The following is a 20108-nucleotide window of genomic DNA, read 5'->3' as shown; positions in this document are numbered from 1 at the left end:
ACCAGCCAGGGCAGAAATAAAACTTTTAAAACAACTGTATAATATTTGATTTGCAGATGTACCATCCTTTATTGTCGGTAAACATTTTGGTTATTTTTCTTCCTCCAGAGATTTTTCTCATTTTTTTGTCTTCCCCACCCCCTGCTCTTCTCCTTCTATTTTTCTGATTCTTCTTTTTATTTTGGTCATCCCACCAAAGAAAGGTGCAAGGAATGCCTTTGTACTTTTGTTTCCGCTTAAGTTTTCTCACTTCTACAGAAAAGACTCAGGAAAGTGGAATTTCCAAGACAAAACTATACTTCAAATTTTAACATCAATGTATACAATTGTAACTTCATCTGGAGTTTCTGGTTCTTTTGTTAAAATGGTCGCATTGCAGTCAACTTTTCTGTTTATATTTACATTTCCTTATATCGGTTTTTATGATAACAGGGGCCTGTTGTAACAGTCCTGTTATTTTCTGAAATTTTGTTTATGATGCTAACAAATGCATCAGCACTTACCTGTGGCCCAGATTCTGTTCTAAAAGCTTTATGTCCATCAACTCACCTGCTTTTACAACCATCTATGTGCCATTAAGGTCCCATTTGCAGAGAAGGAAACCGAACCAGAGGCTAAGTAATCTGCCGACAGTTACACGGTTCAGAAGTGAAAGCGCCAGGATTTGGCGGTGAGGAGGCTCATCCACGGTACTGTTCTACCTTCCAGGAAGCAAAGGACGGACCTAGGATCTAGAGGCAGACACCCTTGGATGTGACTATGGCCTCAGCTCCTTACTAGTCTCTAAGCCTTGAGACATTCCTTATTATTTCTGAGTCTCAGTTTTCTCATCTTTGAAATGGGTCTAATCTCATCCTCTTGGAAAGGCTGTCATGAGAACCAAATGAGGTAATGTTTGTAGAGTGGCTAAAAAAGCCCAAGTTCTTTTTTCCTCCCACACCCTCTCTCCCCTCCCTTTCCTTCATCATTTCCTCTTGTTCTTTCTTTGTATCTGTAGCCCCTTGCTCTGTGTCTGGCCTGCAATATATATTTTTTAAAGATGTTAGTTGTCTTCTTTCTTTCTTCTTCTTGTTGACATCTGCTCTCAACCTGCGGCTTTGTCGCCTACAAGGCAGGCAACAATTAAAGGCTAAATTTAGCAAACTTTGATCTCTCATTCAAATCACTCGAGAAAACATTTCAAATACGTATTTATGTGTGTGCGTATACCCCCGTCCTGGAGAGTGTACTGGTATGGTTCTTTCTGAGCATCGAGTCCTTCCAAATTTCCCCGGCTGGTTCTAACACAGAGTTGGAATCAGGACTAGTGATCTGTTGGGAAAGACTGTAGTCTTAACCATTCTGATGCACAGTGGCTCTTCGATCTGAGGCACAGCCGAGTTACTCACCTGGAGGACCTATCAGAACATGAAGTGCTGGGCCCCAGCCCCAGAGAGTCCGTTTCAGTCGGCCTGGAGAAGAACCCAGACCGGCATGTACAACCGGTTCCTAGGGGAGGCGTAGCCTGCCAGGCAGGGGACCATATTTTGAAAACCACTGTGCTCCATTTTCAGTGAGAGGGAAGGATAGCTCATCTTCCAGGGACTCCCCGTGGGAATCTCGAGTTGGACAGGAGCCTAGTCTACATTTCCGTAGCACCTAATGTACACTTAGCTCCTGTCTCCATCGTAACATTAGCATCTTTGTCCCTTTTCCAAACTAGACTGAACGCTTCTCTAGTATGGAAACCATGAGTCTTTTATTCTTATAACACTCCAAGGTTGGTCTAGCTTACTGACAGAGTAGGCACTCAGAAAACACTGAATGAGCCCCAGCTGGTATGGCTCAGTGGATTGAGCATTGGCTTGTGAACCAAAGGGTAGCCAGTTCAATTCCCAGTCAGGGCACACGCCTGGGTTGCAGGCCAGGTCTCCAGTAGGAAGTGTGTGAAAGGCAACCACGCATCGATATATCTCTCCCTCCCTTTTTCCCTCCCCCCCTCTCTCTAAAAATAAACAAAATCTTGAAAAGAAAAAATGTTGAATGAATCTTTACCTACAGGTAGAAGTCAAGGAGTCTTGCTATATCATCAAATATTATCTCACTTCTATGCCCGAAACTCACCGAACTTCCTGAACTCAGTTAGGGAGGCTCATGCAGCGAACAGAATAAAAACAACTGTCCCTGAATCACTTCCATGCAGGCGTTAGGAGTTCTAAAATAAAGTCATAGCCTTCCACCTCCGGCTGGCCTTTTTCCGTAATGAAAATCAATTGCACTTCCCCTAACGGCAATATTCAATTACTCCATCATCCTTGTTTCCCCCACCCACCTCCTTTTGGTTTAGCAGGTGTTTAATAACACATAATTATATCCTACCACTGTTTGGGATAAGGAAAATAGGAATCCAATTTGCATTTGAGGAATAATTTGAAAACATGAAAACTAATTATCTATTATCAGATTTGGCCAAATGGAATAGGCTGGCTGTCATTTGACAATAAACTCTGGCAATTAATCTGAATACATCAAAAATTTGGGTGTGAATTCATCTATCAATGGGTTGTTTTGGGTAATATTCTTAATACGGACCCTTTTTTTGGCCTGCCCATTCTATTCTTATCTTCTTCTGGGCATCCTAAAAAGTTTTCTGATTCTAGGAAAACTTTGCCACCCAGAAGGCATGTGGGAAAAGCACTTTCTTGGTAGGGGAAGGGGACTTGGTTGTAAATATACCTCCACCCTCACGTGCCCCTTCCCTGGAGAAGAAAATGTTTCTGGCGTGTTGAACCAGGTAGTTCCGGAGAGGTGGTTGCTCACCTTTGCGAAACCTTTGTTCTGGGTTATTCCCAAATCCGGTGTAACAAGCTCCCTTTCACTCGGTGAGTCCTCCATCGTTATGGCCCCTGTGCTGTTCCAATACATTCTCTTTGCTCTTATTTGCCATGTTGGGTTTCTGTGGTTTGCAGCCTTGAAACTCCTGCCCACATCGGCTCCAGTAAAAATACCCCTTTCTTTACTGCTTCCTGCACGCTCGCTCTTCCACTCAAGTCCATTCGTTGTCATTAGCTGGGACTTCGTTTCCAGGTCTCACATTTAAATGAAGTGTTTTCAGTTCTTCGAGTTCTTTCTTCAGCTTTTTCCTTTTAAATAAAAGCCCCCCCCCCTGAATTTCAGGGGATTTATTTTCTTCATTAGTTACACCACTACATATAAGCCTTGGGTGTTACATTCAAAGCTCGTGGGCCGTACTATGTTTTAATAAGAACAACTGGTCTTTTCTTTAGATTGTAAAACGTATTCTGTGCTGTATAGGAAGTACAGTTGTTATTTCTCGAAAGCAAACTCCAGTGGAAAATATCCATGTCACCAGAATTCAGCAGTGTCTGACACATACCTGAGGTGTCTCTTTTGATGTGACTAAGTATTATTTCAAATAAGAATATTTGAAGGGATGTTAAAGCTCAGGGAAACCAACCCTTTGTTTAGAAAGTGAGGTGAGAAGTTGTCGATTTGCTTGTTAGAGATGCCCAAAGCCAACCCCGTAAGAAATCCATGTTGGGTTCAGACATATCTGGACACTACACACATCACTTAAAACCATAGGGACTAAGTTCCCTCGAATTTATAATGGGGATGGTGAGATCCATCTCTTTAAGGCACAAAGGCTTAGCAGAGCCAAGTGTGTAAGTGCTAAATAAATAATACTGTTATCATTACTGCAATGAAGGCTTTAATCTTTCTGGTATTCGACGCCTCAGCTCAGTTTCCTTAATGGACTGCAGCATTTTTCCCAAGTGAGAATTAGTAACTATTTTATGACTGATGTCTTCATTAAATACTTCATCTTAGAAAAGTTGGTGGTTCTGAGAAACATGGAAAAATCACATACCCAGGAAAACTAAAGCACACTTGGCCACTTCAAAATCATACCACCTGCTGAGTTACTTTAAGAGCTTATATTTAAAGACACAGAGATTCCCCTGGCTACTCATCAACTTTAAGATGAGGTAAAGAGAGAAGGTATACATTTTTTTTTCAGATTTGGGATAAGACAAATATCTTCTAGTTTATATAAAATTAAATAGATCAGACATCAGCAAAGCATGGCCTGTGGATCAGTCTGCTCTGGCACCTGTTTTTGTAAAGTTCTGTTGGAATACCACCACCACCCACCTGTGGTTGCTTTCTCGCTACAATGGCAGAATAGTTGGGACATAAACCACATGGGCTGCAAATGATAAACCAGGTCCAACTGCCCCCTTTCTGAAAGAGTTTGCTGATTTATTGACTTAATGAAATCTCAAAAGACACAAAATTCAATTTCTGTGACATATTCCAGACCCTGATTGAACACAGTTGCCTTCTCCCTGGGTCCGCCTCCCGCTTTTCACATGGCACAGACACATGTGCGCTCTCACCGGCAATTAATGTGTCATCTGACTTACACATTTACAAGTCGATTGCTTTAGTCCCGGACACCTGTATCATGAAGGTTGGAGAAAAATAAGTTGATCTGCAAATGGAAATAAGCAGAGAATGTGTTCGGGTTTGGGGTACTTCCCCAGGAGGAAATGCTGGTCAAGGCTATTACACACGTGGACCATGAAACTGAGACTGGTAAAAACCAGGCCGCAGAAGAACTGGGCAAGTCGGCAAAGCCAACGTTAAGTCCACCCTGGGCCATGGGTGATCCAAGGGACTGTGACTACTTCACAATAGTTGCAAGCATAAGCCACTCACTGAAAGGACTATTTAGATGCTCGTCACAAGGGTAGGACAGCTGGAAAAAGGACTCTTCCCTGCTGGAGTGACAGGAACAACCTCTGGGGCTAGCAACACGGAGGACGAGTTTTAACGGGAGCAGCAGCACCTGGGGTGACAAAGAAAACGTCCAACGCCACAAGCGAGAAAAGGGGACACCTGCAGGTCAACACACTAAAGGTTAATTCACCCGACGTTGGATTTCCTGAATGGGCAGCCTGCCCGGACCAGGAGGCGAAGTCACACAATAAGTTGAGCAGCATTCGCAGCAATTATTTTGACCCACAGCCTAGAGCAGGAGGCACCCCCCTGTCCCTGGGAGCGTGGCAGTGTCCCCAGTGGGGCAGCGAGTGCTCAGGCAGAGTCCTAGTGGCCTGTCAGTCTCCCTGTGGGTGCGGCCTTGGCGATCACAGGGAAGGCAAGTCCGGGAGTTTGTCCCCTCGAGTTTACGAGGGTTGTACTGCAGTACGATGACAGAGCAGGGAAGGAGGTGCCCACCACTGAAAGACGGAAACCCCACCCCCTGCCCACCGTGGGGAAACAGCCCTGGCCCACTCCTGGTAAAACATAAAACTGTAGGGGGGAAAGAAATGGAAAGGCAGCTAAAATCATCCTGTGTGTCGCCAATGGCCATCCACTGTAATTGCTAATGAGACCGGCTTGCAGGGGCCATTTCTGTGCAGTGATGGGAGACACCCCCGCCCCACTCCCGTGAGTCCCTGGGACCCTCGGGAGAGCGATTGGAGCCATCTGGAGGGAGAATTCCAGAAGCTCTCTACGTGGCCGCTTGCACTTCCTGCTTGAAATCCTATTGCCTGCATCCTGGGGGACATTGCTTGGCAAATCACATTGGAGAGGGCTCCCTAAAGGTCCCATCAGTCCATCCCTCTCTGGCTGAAGGTGACAGCATTGCCCTGCTTTTTGGTTGGGCACCCGTATGGCCCTGCACACAACTGTTTGCCAGAGGCTCTCATCCTTCCCAGCTCTACGAGTCGAAGGGCCAGGCTAGCCTGGCCCCAAGGATCTCGGTCAGGAGCTACGAGGCCACCACGCTGAGAGGTCAGCCTGCAGCCTGCCTGCAACCTTTTGCGGGGTCCCTGCATCCTTGGTCAGTAAACATGACACTCTCCTTGGGCCAGGCCCAGATGATGCTTCTCATCATAACCAGACAAACAGAACTCACGCTGGAGGGTGGAATCCTCTGTTTCCACGCCTCCCACATCAACTGGCCTCTATAGCTGGCTGAGCTGGGTGTGCGGGCAATGGACACAGGATGCGCACTCCCCTCTAACGAAACACAATGAACTGACTTAGGCCAGTAACTGTTTAGGCAGTGGACATCGTAGTCCAGGAGTGGTCCCGAAGAGCTCCAGGATGCCTCCTTCCTACCCAAGTTCAATGTCAATGTACAGCCAGTGCTTCTGTTGAATGAACATTGCTTCTGCACCAGCCATGTACTGAATCTTTACAACAATCTTAGGTATTAGTGGTGTTAACACCCCCATTTTACAGGTGAAGAGGCAGAGGTTAGGCGGGTGAGTAACTGACCTAAGATCACTCAGACAATAAGAAGCACAACAAAGCAATAACGATGTCTGGCTCCTGACCACGTTGCTATACACGCCCAGCCTCCCCAAAGGTTTTTGTCAAAAGGCTATTAATAATCGATGAGCATCATAATCCCTGGGATTAGCAAACAATGGGCCTGTGACTCAGTCTGGTTTAGCACCTAATACAGCTCGGGAGCTAAGTATGGTTTTTATATTTCAAATGGTTGGGGAAAAAAGTCAAAAGAAGAACATGACACATGTAAATTACATGCAGCTGAAATTCAGTGACTATGAATAAAGTTTTATTGGAAGACAGCCATGCTCGTCTGTTTAACTATTGTGTGTGCCTGCTTTTCTGAGACCAGAGCAGGCAGACGTGAGCAGTTAAGATAGAGACTGCATGGCCAGTGAACCCTAAAATACTGCCTCTCTGGTTCTTTACGGAAAGTGTGCAGACCCCTGCCCTCATCTGCCCTGTGGGGTACAGCTCGTCCTCCAAGCCGAAGCAAACTATTTACAGCAGACAGAGCTTAAGTGAAAAAAATTTTTTCAGGAATGACTCAATTGAAGTAACCATCTTTTGTCTTTCTTAAACTAACAAAAGCTGTGGCAGCCATAGGTGCCAATTCTTTGAATCACAGGTAGAGATCCATTCTCTCACTTGAGGTTTAAAAATAGCCTTGGCCTCTGTTCAAAACTGAGATGAACAGTGACGCTCCAGTGTACAGCAGCTGTAAGAGTTGATGGTATGTTGCCAGAATTTTTAAATCAGCTGCTGATTTTTTAAATTAAATTTATTGGGGTCGTACTGGTTAATAAAAGTATACAGGTGCATAGTTCTCCATCATCTGTATACTGCCTTTCGGGTTCAGCACCCAAAGCCAAATCTCCCTCCATCACCATAAATTTGGCCCCTTTACCCTTTTGTACGCCCCCTCGGTCTTTCCCTGATAACCACTGCACCGTTGTCAGTATCTAAGAGTTTTTATTTTTTTTGTCTCGTTTGTTCATGGTTGCTTTCAGTTTTATATTCCACAAGAGTGAAATCATATGGTTCTTGACTCCGTCCATCAGACTTACTTTGCTTAGCACGACATTCTCAAGACCCATCCATGTCGTCCCACGTGGCAGCATTTCATCTTTTCTGACGGCTGAGACCGCTGATTAGGTCGGAAAGATGTGGTATTTGCACACGATGGAACGCTACTCGCAGTCTTGCTCACTGAAGCTTTGCCCAACAGCACAATTAGGGGAAAAACTTAATGAACAGGCACAATAATGAGACTGACTCACCACCAATGTGACTGCCGGTGCCATACCGATATTTTACCGCAAACGTAAAAATAAATCTTAAAAATGACCTAACCGAGTTGTGGCTTTTCATATTTTTCCATGTGTTTCACAAAAAAATTGCTTAACCCCCAAAGTCTGAATCCGTTAAGAAAGCCGTCCAGTCATAGAGAGCCTTGCGATAGAGGTCAGCAAACCCCACGGAGACATTCCTTCTGATACTCCCTACTTTGGGGGTTTTTTCTCACATCATTTCTATTAACAGACTTGCTAGTGTTATGTCTCATTACCTAAGAGCCGGTTCACTTTGCTGAGTGAATTACCGCTGATCAGCAGCAAATGTGAGCTAAGGTTTTAATGAATAGAAAGAAGTTGATGGGTTTCCTCTTCCGGATGTGTCTGTTCCCAGTTTAATTCGGGCACTTCGGTGACCATGACCCTCCTTCCCTCCTGTGTTAGATGGTGTCCCTCTGCAAAGTTCTGCTTTTTCCTTTAAATCCGGCCCTGCATTTTTTAAAAGTTAACTTCCAGTTATTAGTGTATTTTCTCTTTTTTTATATTATTGCTGTGACTATGATCTTATAAAACATCACATTATTTCACTGAGCATTTTTAGCACACGGAAAAGCTACTGATTCTTTGCAAATTTACTTCAGTGGCCATTTTCTGAACTTACTGTGAGTGCAGTTTTTTTTTTTTAACTTGGGTTTTTAGAAAGAGAAGCAATGAATCTGAAAGCAAGTACAATTTTGTCCTCTCCTTTCTAATATTTATAAACTGTATTTCTTTTCCTTGTCCTATTATAAATATGGATACCCTTAAAATTGGTCTTTGTTACTTGTAACCTAAATTTATGGACTTTGATAGTGATCTATGTTCTTTTTAAAAAAGTTAAGCTGTATGTAAATAAATTAATAAATTCTGATCTGCAAAATTTTGCTGAAGTCCTTTTTCTGTGTCTTGAAAAATCTAATTTCATAGGATTATTAGGTAAGTAAAACATGATTTATGAATATATCTACCCTATGACCTAGTAATTCTACTGTGCTATACTTACCCAGGAAAAAATTAAAGCATATACTCACGTAAAAGTTTGTATCAATGCACATTGTAACTCTATTTATCATAATTCTAAACTGAAAATAACCTAAATGTATGTACTCTGGCAGGAAAATAGATAAAGCAATTCATATAACAGAATCCTAATCAGCAATGAAAAAGACATAGATCATTGTTACCTGCAATCCTCTGTATTAATCTGAAAATAATTTTTGCTTGCCGAATAGAAAAAGCCAGACACAAAAAGTACATATAGCGTGATTCCACTGATAGAAAGTTCTAGAACAGGAGAAGCTCATTTCAGGAACAGAAGCCAGACAGTGGATGCTCTTGGCAGGTAGCAATGCGAGGGTGGTGACTGGCAGGGAAGGGGCACAAGGGAGCTTCTGAGGGTCATGGAAACAGCTCATACCTTGAGAAGTTGAGAGGTCTGTGGGTTACATGAATGTATGTATTGAAATGTACACTTAAGATCTGTGTATTTTATAATATATACAGTTCATAAAAATAACATGAAGTTGCATAAATGTAACCTATTTCCTCTGTGTTAGCTACTGCTGTTAACTATGGTGCAGTCTCTTGCTAATATGTATATCATATAATGTATATCATAAATGTTGTTATATATACTATGTATGTATATATACCATGTTAACTTAATCACATTTTAACCCTTTAAAATATATGCATTGTGACTTTATATTACCAAATCACCTAAGTTTACCAGCAGCCTGCATAGTTTTACTCGGCTTTACAGACATTGAAGAAAATGCCTGATATTGTATAAAACACAAATCAACAGCATAATTAATCAAAGGCCACACAATCTAGTTTTCCATAAGATCAGCAAGGAGCCTGGTTATCTGAATATTCTTTTTATAAAATCTTCTCAGTTCACTAAATGGCACATAAGTGTTGGTCCCTATTTTAGCATCAGGGTGGCCCTACTCTTACTAGAGGCTTGGGCGATAAACCGGGGGGTGTGGAAGAGAGAGCTCCTTCATCAGCAAAGGGTGGCCACCATGGGCACCTGGGCGGGGACAGGGCTGACCAGTGTGCCTGAAGGTGGCATTTGCCATCCTGAACTGAAATAGTTGAAACGTATGAAATCATTCAAATACAAGTACAAAAAGAATTTCATCTTTCTTTGATGTCTGAAAAGAAACTTAAAGATATAAGACCATAAGCTCACCATTGTGACCATCCACTGTTGGACCAACTAAAATTGTCTGTTTGGTTGAGTTCTGGGTAATCAAATATTTATTGTATATCAGATGACTGTGTGTGCTTAAATAAAAGCACCTTTAATTGAGAAATTATACACAGCAAGAAACATACTCCCCCTGCCTATTTTAAGCAGCATCTGGTGCCCTTCTATGAGATTTCAGTAACATGAGGCAAGACTTCTAGGCAACCATAGGCATTCTAATCAAAAGACTGAGTCCCAGGACATCACTCTGAGCCTTAATGAGAGTTACTTTGTCTGCCGGCAACAGCAGGAGAATAGATTTCTCACTCCCCACTTTTGCAACAGTTTGAATTCCAGATGTTGGGGGCTGCTCAGCAAGACTTTGGCAGCTCCACACATTTCTTAACAGATAGTTCTGCCTTCACTGCTTTGGGGAAGAAAAAGAAAGAGAGTTGGCAAATTTGCAATGCCATCTTTTCAAACCAAAGAAGAAGGAAAAATGACCTGCATATTTACTAAGCTATTGGTTACAATTTCCATCATCTCTGCTGTGTTTTCAGGATCATGAATCACTGGGGAGAGAAGGGAAGAAAAGGGCGGGATCCGCAAAGCCCCAACAAAAATCTAGCATTTGGTTTCCCGACTTCAAGTCATCAGATGTGAAGCTCTAGTATGATATTGCTCCCCGGAGAGGAATTTGACAGGGCTCGGTTGTTTATCTCAGGGACCCACATGTCTGCTACAATGACGCTTGCTTTATCAGAGGGTTCGTCTACTTTTCTTCTCAGAAATCCATGCCAACACAGAGCTGGCTTGACGCATTAATCAAATCCCACCTCCTCTCCCTCTCTCTCTCTCTCTCTCTTTCTCTCTCTCCCTGGCTCACTATTTGGGGTTGAAAAGATAGATTAAAAAATCTTCTCTTTCTAACACAGCTTTGCTCAGTACTAAGAAGCTGCTGGAAAAGGATCAAATATTATTGCGCCCAATCCCTACCTGTGAAAGGTCATGAAAGACGCCTTCTCAGTAAGGTAATGGCAGGGAAGACACAGGAACTTGAAGGACAAGCCAGCTGGTCATAGACTTGGTTCTGACACTGATTTAATGACCCAGAGATGTGCCGTAGGTTCAGATTTGGAGCTCTGGTGTTGGAGACCCTGGGATTATAGCCCAGCTCTGTCACAGTGGCTGTGTTAGCTACGCCACAGTTCCTTCCCCTGTGAGCAAAGGATACGCCAGGCCTGCCTCCTAGGACCACCACCAAGATCAAGATCACGCCTGAGGGTTGCTGGCTTGCTCAGTGCCTGGCCAAGAGTCAGCACAGCATAAATGTTAGCCACTCCTTCTAGAAGCTGAGCATGTGCACACGAATGTCCACCTTATTTTCCAGAGAAAGTGGCTTCTGGGAACCCCACTGAACCTCTTAAGTAATTAGTGAGGTTGGGGTGGGGACAGTGTATGGTCAGTGGGAGGCCCCCAAGACCTTCCCGAAAAGGAAGGGGTACTTCTGATAGAGAGAACTGGGGACAAATTGATGGTGGAGGTGACGTGACAACTGACCGCTATTACTACTAATAAATAGCAACAATCACTAAGGGCTTATCGCTGTGCCAAACATCCAGTTTGGTGCTTTTACAGGAATTACCTTGTTTAATTCTCTGAAAACCTCATCCTCATCTCCCCCTTGGAGAGTCAAGGAAAAAGAGGCCCTGCCACTGTAGCCGGTAAGCCCGGTATTTGAGCGGGTCACTGGCCATGAGGCTGGACCCCCATTTACTTAAATCAACCATCTCTCTCAGGCAGCCTGACTTTGCAGGGCAGAGACCAGATTTCACTGATTCAAAATACGCATTTTTCCCACATTGGATTATCTTGGAAATTGGGATGCGTTTTACATTCAGCCACATGCTGTGGGTTTCTTGGCATCGTCCTTCCTTTCCTGGTGGCCCATAAATAATAGATGTCAAAGGCATCTCAGGTTTGATGAGGTGTGATGGCATGTCAGCAGGGAGCTGGGAAGTGGGACACGGCAGGTGAATCAGGACGCCCCGAAGCACAGAGGCCTGAGCTGGCTGGCCGCACTTGGCCACAGGGACTGATGGGGGGATTGCTGGGCCCTGGCAAGAGGGTGGCCACGAAGGCAGAACTGAGTGGCAACAGGGCATCCCGGCATGCCTCGGTGCCTCCCTGAAGGAGGCGGTAGAGGCCCAGGAAGCATTTCTTGGTTGTCCTAGGGTGGGGTCTCATAAGCATCTTGTGAAGACAGGAGGTCGCTTAAGATGCAAGCGTCTTGCAAGGTCCTGCCTGAAGGAGAATTGTCTCAACCGTCAGCCCAACTTCCAGATGCCATTGTGGAGCGAAAAAGCTGTTTACGATGAACTGCAATTAGAACTTCAACGCCACTTACTAGGAACGCAATGTCGGATCCTAATAGTCACTGACTTTCACAAATAGGAAACCACTGGGTACATCAGGAGAAGCCTCTGCTTTGCTTTGCTGGAACTTTACCAACTTTTCCCCTTTTGCAAAACTCCTGTCCCTGACAACCATGTGGATGGATCGTGGTATTTGGATTTCTGGGCGCACATCTGGACCAGCCTGTGCTGGAAGCTGCCAGATCCTCAATGCTCCATCTACAGTAGAAGGGTCACGAGATTTCACTGTCGTGTCTAATGCAGTTAGGGTCAAGCATTTATATTTTAAATGCATAGTATTTTGTCATAATTTACTCTGTTTTTATTTCCCTCTTATTATAGTTACAGTATTATATATATATATATTTGATGTGTATATTTAGGTTATATTAATTCTGAATTTAATGCCATAACATAGGGGATTTCACAAATATTTCTTACAAAAGCTGGGGAGGGGCTTGGGTCTACATGGTTAAAATCAAGCTTTGGGCAAAGACTCAAATATGAGAGGCATGGAAAGGGATGAAAGGATCTTTGGCAGAATTTAGAAATTCTGAGAAATACAGAAAAAATATTAGGAATAAAACAAGAATCACCCATAAGTTAATCACTCAGAAATAAGCATTGCTGGTGTTTTCGTCCCTTTTCTCATATCCACATAATGTTTTTGAAACCTTGGTGTGATATTGTTTTGGGGATTCCTTCCTACATTTGTAGATTCGTGGGCTATACTGTCTCCTTTAGGACGACTCAACTCTGCTCTTGTGTCACCAAAGCTGCTACAGAACTACCCAGGGGTACCCGACATTTTGGTATCTCTGGGCCACACACTAAATACACAAACACTAACAAAGACTGATGAGCAAAAAAAAAAAAAAAGGTTTTAAATGAATCTACGATTTTGTGTTGGGCCTCATTCACAGCCATCCTGGGCCACACACAGCCCATGGGCCGCAGGTTGGATACCCCTGAGAGTAAACCAGTGAGCATGGCTGTATTCAGGTAACTCTTTAGCTAGGAACGCTGAAATCTGAATTTCATATCATTCTCACATGGCACACAGTACTGTTTTCTTTTAACCACTTAAACATGTAAAAACAAAAAAAATTAGGTCACTGTCCTTAAAAAATAGGCAACGGGCTAGCTTTCGTTCCAGGGCCATGGTGGGCCAGCCCCTGCCACAGGCGTTTTCTCTGCCACGGGCAGCAGCAGGAAGGCCCTGGGCAGAGGAACAGTGTGACCTGAGACTGGAACAGAATGGCTCTACCTTTTGTGCTCAGAGGACGGGACAGGGGCTGAGAGCAGGGACTGGAGCACAGAGACTTGTTAAGACCCTTGGCACAAAAACAAAAAAATCGGCTATATTTTTATTACAGTTGTTGTGGTTGGAATTACCGCTTCTTATTCCAAACACGTGTTTGCAATTTCCACTAGGGCACAACAAGCCCTCGTGATCTCAGCCCATTGTTGCAGGGTTTAAAATAGACACGTGCTCTCAAGGAACCTATCAATAGATCAACAAGCTACAGAGCAGCGGTCCCGTTTATGTTTATCTTTCATGGCACGGAGAAAGAGTTATCATCAAGGAAGGGAGCTTATCACTTGTTTTGCAGGTGCTTTTTATCTCTGGCTTCAAGGCAGTGCTCTGTGGTCATGTTATTAACATCATTGTGTTTGCATTTAACTCAAAATCAAAGACGACACAAGACTCCCGATTGTTTGCAAACGCTTTCACTATCTCCTGAGCATCTTCTGGATTCTGGATTTTGCACTGGAAACGAGGGGAGCTGTACAAACACGGGTGATGTAGAACTGAATGATTTCTGTCTGAAGACAGAATTTACCACAGAGCTATAAAAACGGTGCTTTTAGGACAGGTTGTCAAGGAATGATGAACACTTCCAACTGGCTATCATTTCTCGTAGTCTTCACGCTCAAGCAGGCCATTCATCTGAAATTGCGACAACTGTCACTTGCTCTGTCCAGGGACCAAGACGTCTTCTTTGGAATGGGGAAATATGACCAGGTTAGGTTGCTGCCTTAGTGCACAGGTTGTGTGTGTGTGTGTGTGTGTGTGTGTGTGTGTGTGTGTGTGTGCACGCACCACGAATGAGCATGGGGTCGTTGCTGGGCAATTTAGTGATGTAACATTTCATTAGTGCACTGATGTGGCAAATGACTTACACTTCTGTCGCAATGGACCAAGAATTGAAAAACGCTCATAAAAATTGAGCCTGTGGTCATGAACATTATTTTCACATCCACTGCAAGTGAAGAAAAAAAATCAAATATGTTATCTGAAAATGCTACTTCCGTGAAGAATTTTATTAATAAGGACTAAAAGACGTATCGCAAATATACAGTTAAGAAAAGCAGGTACTATTTTCTTACCACCACCCCCCGTATTTTTTATGTGTGTGTGTGTGTTTGTGTGTGTGTTCGTTTAGGAGTTATGAGTCAAAAAACGGTCATCATCCATTATTACTGAATGTCTCACAGGCACAGTCCCCATAGCAGGCACTATGACCGAGAATAAATTGACAAGAATGGGTATGCACCAGAATAAGTGTCCAACTTAACTCTATTTCTAATCCAAATGCAAGAAAATTAAAGAAAATAATTTTAAGGTAAACCAGTGTCCTTATTGAAATACAATAAAAACCAATGACGACAACAATAATGAAATTAAGTTACAGGTTCGTTTCTACCCCTGTGAACTCTTCTAAAATGCTGTGCATTTGCTAGCTCTTTGTTGGCTCAGTGATACAGAAGTGAGTGATTATATGATTCTAACCCAGGATTTTCCTGAGAGAATCCCATCTCAATCATCTCTGCCAAAAGAGCAGTAGAAATATTCTGAGTCAAAGACAATCAAACGCCATGCTTTTTCACAGATGCTGGATTTCAGTCAGGTTTCTTTTTGTCATATGTTTTAGCTGTTTAACATGCTTAATAAAATATTAAAGTGAGCATCCCTTCCCTACCACAATATGGCCAGTTGCTTGGGAGAGATGTGAAGGAGCAATCTTGAGAACATCCCAGGAGAAGAGACTTGGTGCAGACAATTCATTAGGTGAGGCTTTGGGCTCAAGATGGCCTCTAACTCTGGTCATAGGGGAGTTATACTGGCATCGGAATGACCCTTCAGAAAACTGGACAAAATGCAGAAATAACTGTTTCAGACACTGACAACTGTCAGTGAAAGGCTGCGATTCCTAGGGGACACAAAGAAAGGGAGCCCTGCCAATGTCTCAAGTCTGTGTACAGTCACACTCTAGCTGAGTTCAAGGACAGAGAAAGCAAAGCGGGGCAGGGCTCCCTTTCTATCCTCTCACTGAGCTGCAGAGACAGAGACTGGAGTTCACGGAGGCTGAGGCTGCTGGAAGACACAGGGTAGAGTTCCCGAGAAGAGAGAGCTATGGGGAAAAAGAATGCCAGATACCTATCTGCACAGGATAGATATCTCTCTTCTCGGAATTACGAGTTGTGCAAGTGTAGACCCGAACTCTGTGAGGCTGAGCTAAGAATGACTAGAAGCTAAGTAAGATCAGAGCTCATCCAAGTGCCCACAGACCAGGTGGTCTTTGTTCACTACCAGGAACATGGAGTAGAGTCCCCAGAAGGGCCATGCCTTAGTGGTATGGCTACACATGTCCTGTAGCTACACTATTGAAGATTTGAAAAAGGCTTGAATATACCAAGCTGATCTGCAGTTTCCTTCATTGCCTGCCATTACCGAGGTTAACACTTCATGAAAGAAGACACAAAATCCAAATGTCTTCGTAAAAGAAGACATTTAGCAATGGGACAGTCACGCCATCCTCAATTCAATCAAATATCATTAGGTCCAAAAGCAGGAATATATGACTTACAATTAGCAGAAAAATAAATCAGTGTGAACCGAACCAGAAATGACAAAAAAGATAGAATATGCTGACAAGATATTAAAACTGCTATTGTAGATATACTTAAGTATTTTTTTTAATGTTAACATATTTTGGAGACAAATGAGACATAAGAAAAAAACCCAATGGAACTTCTGAAATAAATAAATTACTAGATGAGATTAAGAGAATATGAGCTATAGCCCTGGCTGGTGTAGCTCAGTGGATTGAGTGCCAGCCTGAGAACCAAAGAAAGGGCCATGGGTTCAATTCCCAGTCAAGACACATGCCTGGGGTGCAGGCCAGGTCCCCAGTTGGGTGCATGAGAGAGGCAACCACACATTAATGTTTCTCTCCCTCTGTTTCTCCCTCCTTTCCTCTCTCTCCAAAAATAAATAAATAACATCTTTAAAAAAGAGAGCGAGAATAGGAGCTATGACAGGAGAACCAAAATCAGGGAGCTTGAATCACACCCGGATCCCACTGCACCATGAATCGGTATTTTACATTTTCTACCATCGGTGTCTTGTAGGCAGCACAAGTACCTTGCACTGTATTCAAGTGATGCCAGTTCATCTGTAGACAATAGTTAAAATATGTCTCACTTTACATAACGCATGTTAGCATATCTTTTTTCAATATATCAGATTTGCAGCCTAAAAATAGCAGGCAGTCCAGAGATGGAGGGACCCCTACCTCACTTTCCCCGTTAGCCCCCCTGGGCCTGAATCGGCACTGAGCACAGAGCGGTTTCCTACAGCTGTGTTGCTGACTTGGATTGATTTGAACCTTGCCCCGACCGGAAGATGACGGCTACCTTCCAAGAATAGATTTTTCATCTGATGTGGTAGCATGGTTTCCGGCGCAGCAACAGCTTATTATTGTTTGTGATGAATAGCAATACATCATCTTCAAGTTGAGAAAGAAACAGAGCATACTCTGAGGCAGGGTAATATTTTTAAAAGTCCCCACTTCTTCAAGGCTTCCCACTTCCACACCATTTGTAATTAACCTCATGAGAAATGGCGTCTCCTTCCCCACCCCATGAATCTGAGCTCATCCCGATCACCTCCGGCCAACAGAGTATAATGGTATTTATGGTGTGTGAGTTCTGAGACAGGGACTCAAGGGGCCCCTACACACCTCTGCTCCTCGGAGGAGCCCTGCCTCCATCACATGAGCAGCCTGGACCAATCCACTGCCTCCATCGCATGAGCAGCCTGGACCAATCTACTGCAAGATGACAGATCGCACAGAAGAGAGCCCAATCGCTTTGGCCAAGGTCATTCTGGACCAACGTTCGGGCAGCAAACTCCTGACAGAGCCCATGTAATCATCAAAGCCACCCACTTGGTCTGGAGTGGACACAGCAGTTAGCTATAATCAGTCAAGTCCCACAGGAAACAATTAGTGGACCGACCCACAGACTCATAGTAAACCACAAATCCAATTGAGTCATTGCCTTCGGGGGAGGGGAGCTGTTACACAGCAAAAGCTAACTGACCTATAGATACATCACGGAACTGATGACATTTAGTGCATTCTAATGTAATGATTTCTAATATGACATAATAACTGTAAAGTTTTCCTAGCTGCTCAGAAATGAGGGAAGATATGGCAGACTAAATCTTTCCAATTATTTTCTTTTCGATGACATTTAATAACGTTAGCACACGATGATTGGAAATTATCTTGTGTTTTTCTCCCTGCTGGCTATTTGCATAACATTATAAGCAATCTTCCTTGTGTCTGGGGATTAGTGTGACTGATGTGCCGTAAAAGCTTCAGAATCTTCCAAGTTTAGGCCTGAAAACTTGGCATCTTGCAACACAAAAGCCACACTTTCTCGACCAAGAGGCTTTTTTCTGAATAGCAACTCTGAGAAACGTTTTGGGTTTTTTTTTTTTTCCACTTGCATCTCGTTACTACGACAACAGTCCCACAAGGCTCTTTAGCTCAAGTTCATTCTTTTAATTAGCAGACTGAGATTCCTCCTCCTCTCCAACCTCCTCCCCTAGGAAAATTTTCCAAACATCTCTGGCTGTTCTCCTTCCTTTGGGTGTTTGCACAAAGCCAGGAGGGATTTGCTAATTAGAATAGCTTAGTGTTTGGTGATGGCTTTTGTAATTTTGAGAGAGCCTGTGTAGAATAGATTTTTCCAAAGAGGTATTTTTCTCTCCAGAGGGACAAGCCCATGGTGAATATCTGTAGAACAACCCTCATTCCTGTAAGAAAGGAATTTGGAGTGGGCCCCTGATGGGGAGGCAGACATTCATGTCAACAAGATGGGGTTAACAAGCGTGGGATCAGTGAACTGGGGTGTTCTTCCTTAAATCCATGTTACTCTTATAAATTCACCTAACACATTTGGGGGGCATAGTCCAGGTACATCACCAAACATAAGGGTGATCAATCATGATAAACTGTGATGTCATTGACTATAAACTACACACTACAGAAGGCGATGCTTGCTGGGAAGACAGCCAACTTGCCTGCCTGGATTTTCCTTTCTGGCCTCTAGAATGGGTACAGTCTTACTGTTGTATTGCCACCACCACACTGTGTGAGAGTCCAGTGAGGCAGTGAATCACGTAGCCACCTGCGGGGGTTGCAGTTCGTCTGAGTCACAGGGAGCCTTCTCTGGAGTCTATTGTTCTCAGGGAAAATGACGCCTGGAAGCAGTCAGCTGCTGCTGTTATTTCAATGGCTCCACGTGAGAAGGTCTCTTGGCTTTTCCCTCAGAGACAAAACACAGCTGCTGTGGTTCCTGCCATGACACCTGTATTCACAGCAAGAAGTGAGGAGCAGCCAGACCACGTTATCACGTTTATTGGGAAAGTGACAGCTTTACAAAATGACTTCAGATTAGGTTGGATGGGCCAGACTGCATCCTGGGGCCACAGCCAACTATATGCAAAGCTGTGAACATAGGTACTTAGCTTTCTCACCTTCTGAAGAGGAAGGGGTTGAAATAGGTGTTGGATCCACCAACCTAGCGTGTTGGCCACAAACCCTCAACTCAAGCATGGAATAGAGTAAGTCCTCAGTGCCAGCTTCTGTGTGTTCTCCTGAAGTTCTTGACACCAAAGGATTTTCTAGAAGGAGTGGGCTGATACAGCCAGGAAACCGAATTTCCTTTGATCCAATCAACTTAGGATCAGGCAGTAATTTTCTCAGATGGAGCATAACTTCTCAGAGAGTTTTAAATAAAAAGTCAACTATACCCAGGTAATATCAGAAAATGCCATTTACAAGAGCAGGAGCAATCCTCAGTGGAGATGAAGGGCTTGCAACCTGCAGACTGAGGACTCCATGAAAATTTTAAGACTATAGTGGAATGTTAATGATGTCCCAAGTGACCTTTTCAATATCAAGTTTTCATTTATATAACAACACCCCCTCTGAATAAACACGAGGATATTCTTAATCATGCAGACGATTTCTGCAGTAGTCAGGTTAAAACAAGGTATGCCGCTATAACAAACCCTTCTAAATCTCAGTGATTACCCTGACCAAACCTCATTGCTCACTGCAGGGCCATGGTTTGGCTCAGGAATGGAGGCCACTTCAGTCACATGGAAATGATGTCAAAACATGTTCCCCATGACCCCAGCTGAGAAAGGCCACTTGGAGTGTTGTACCCTGGTTCTTACTGCTTCCACTCACGTGTTAGCACACCCAGCCTCAGGCTGGTGGGAGCGTGCGCTCTTCCTGTCTGTTTCAGAGATGGGGCAGGAGCTGGACAGGTGGTAGTCACGTGTGTAACTGTTCTCCCATATCTGAGGGCCCCACTACATTGGGACTCCAAAGTATGAGTGAGTTGAGGTCGAGTTATGCTACTGCAATTTAATCTCTTTTACAAGAAGGAGAGAGTGGACCTATACCATGTATATGGCGCCCTCATGCCAATGGATGCTGTAAAATGCCATGATACACAGAGGAAATGAGCAGTTCAAGTAGATGGGAGAACAGAGTCCTT

The sequence above is a fragment of the Artibeus jamaicensis genome, unplaced genomic scaffold, assembly GCF_021234435.1.
Source record: "Artibeus jamaicensis isolate MK-2021 breed Jamaican fruit bat unplaced genomic scaffold, CSHL_Jam_final contig_685, whole genome shotgun sequence".
Taxonomy (NCBI): Eukaryota; Metazoa; Chordata; class Mammalia; order Chiroptera; family Phyllostomidae; genus Artibeus; species Artibeus jamaicensis.
The sequence above is the reverse complement of the archived record's forward strand: the minus strand, read 5'-3'. Positions refer to the sequence as shown.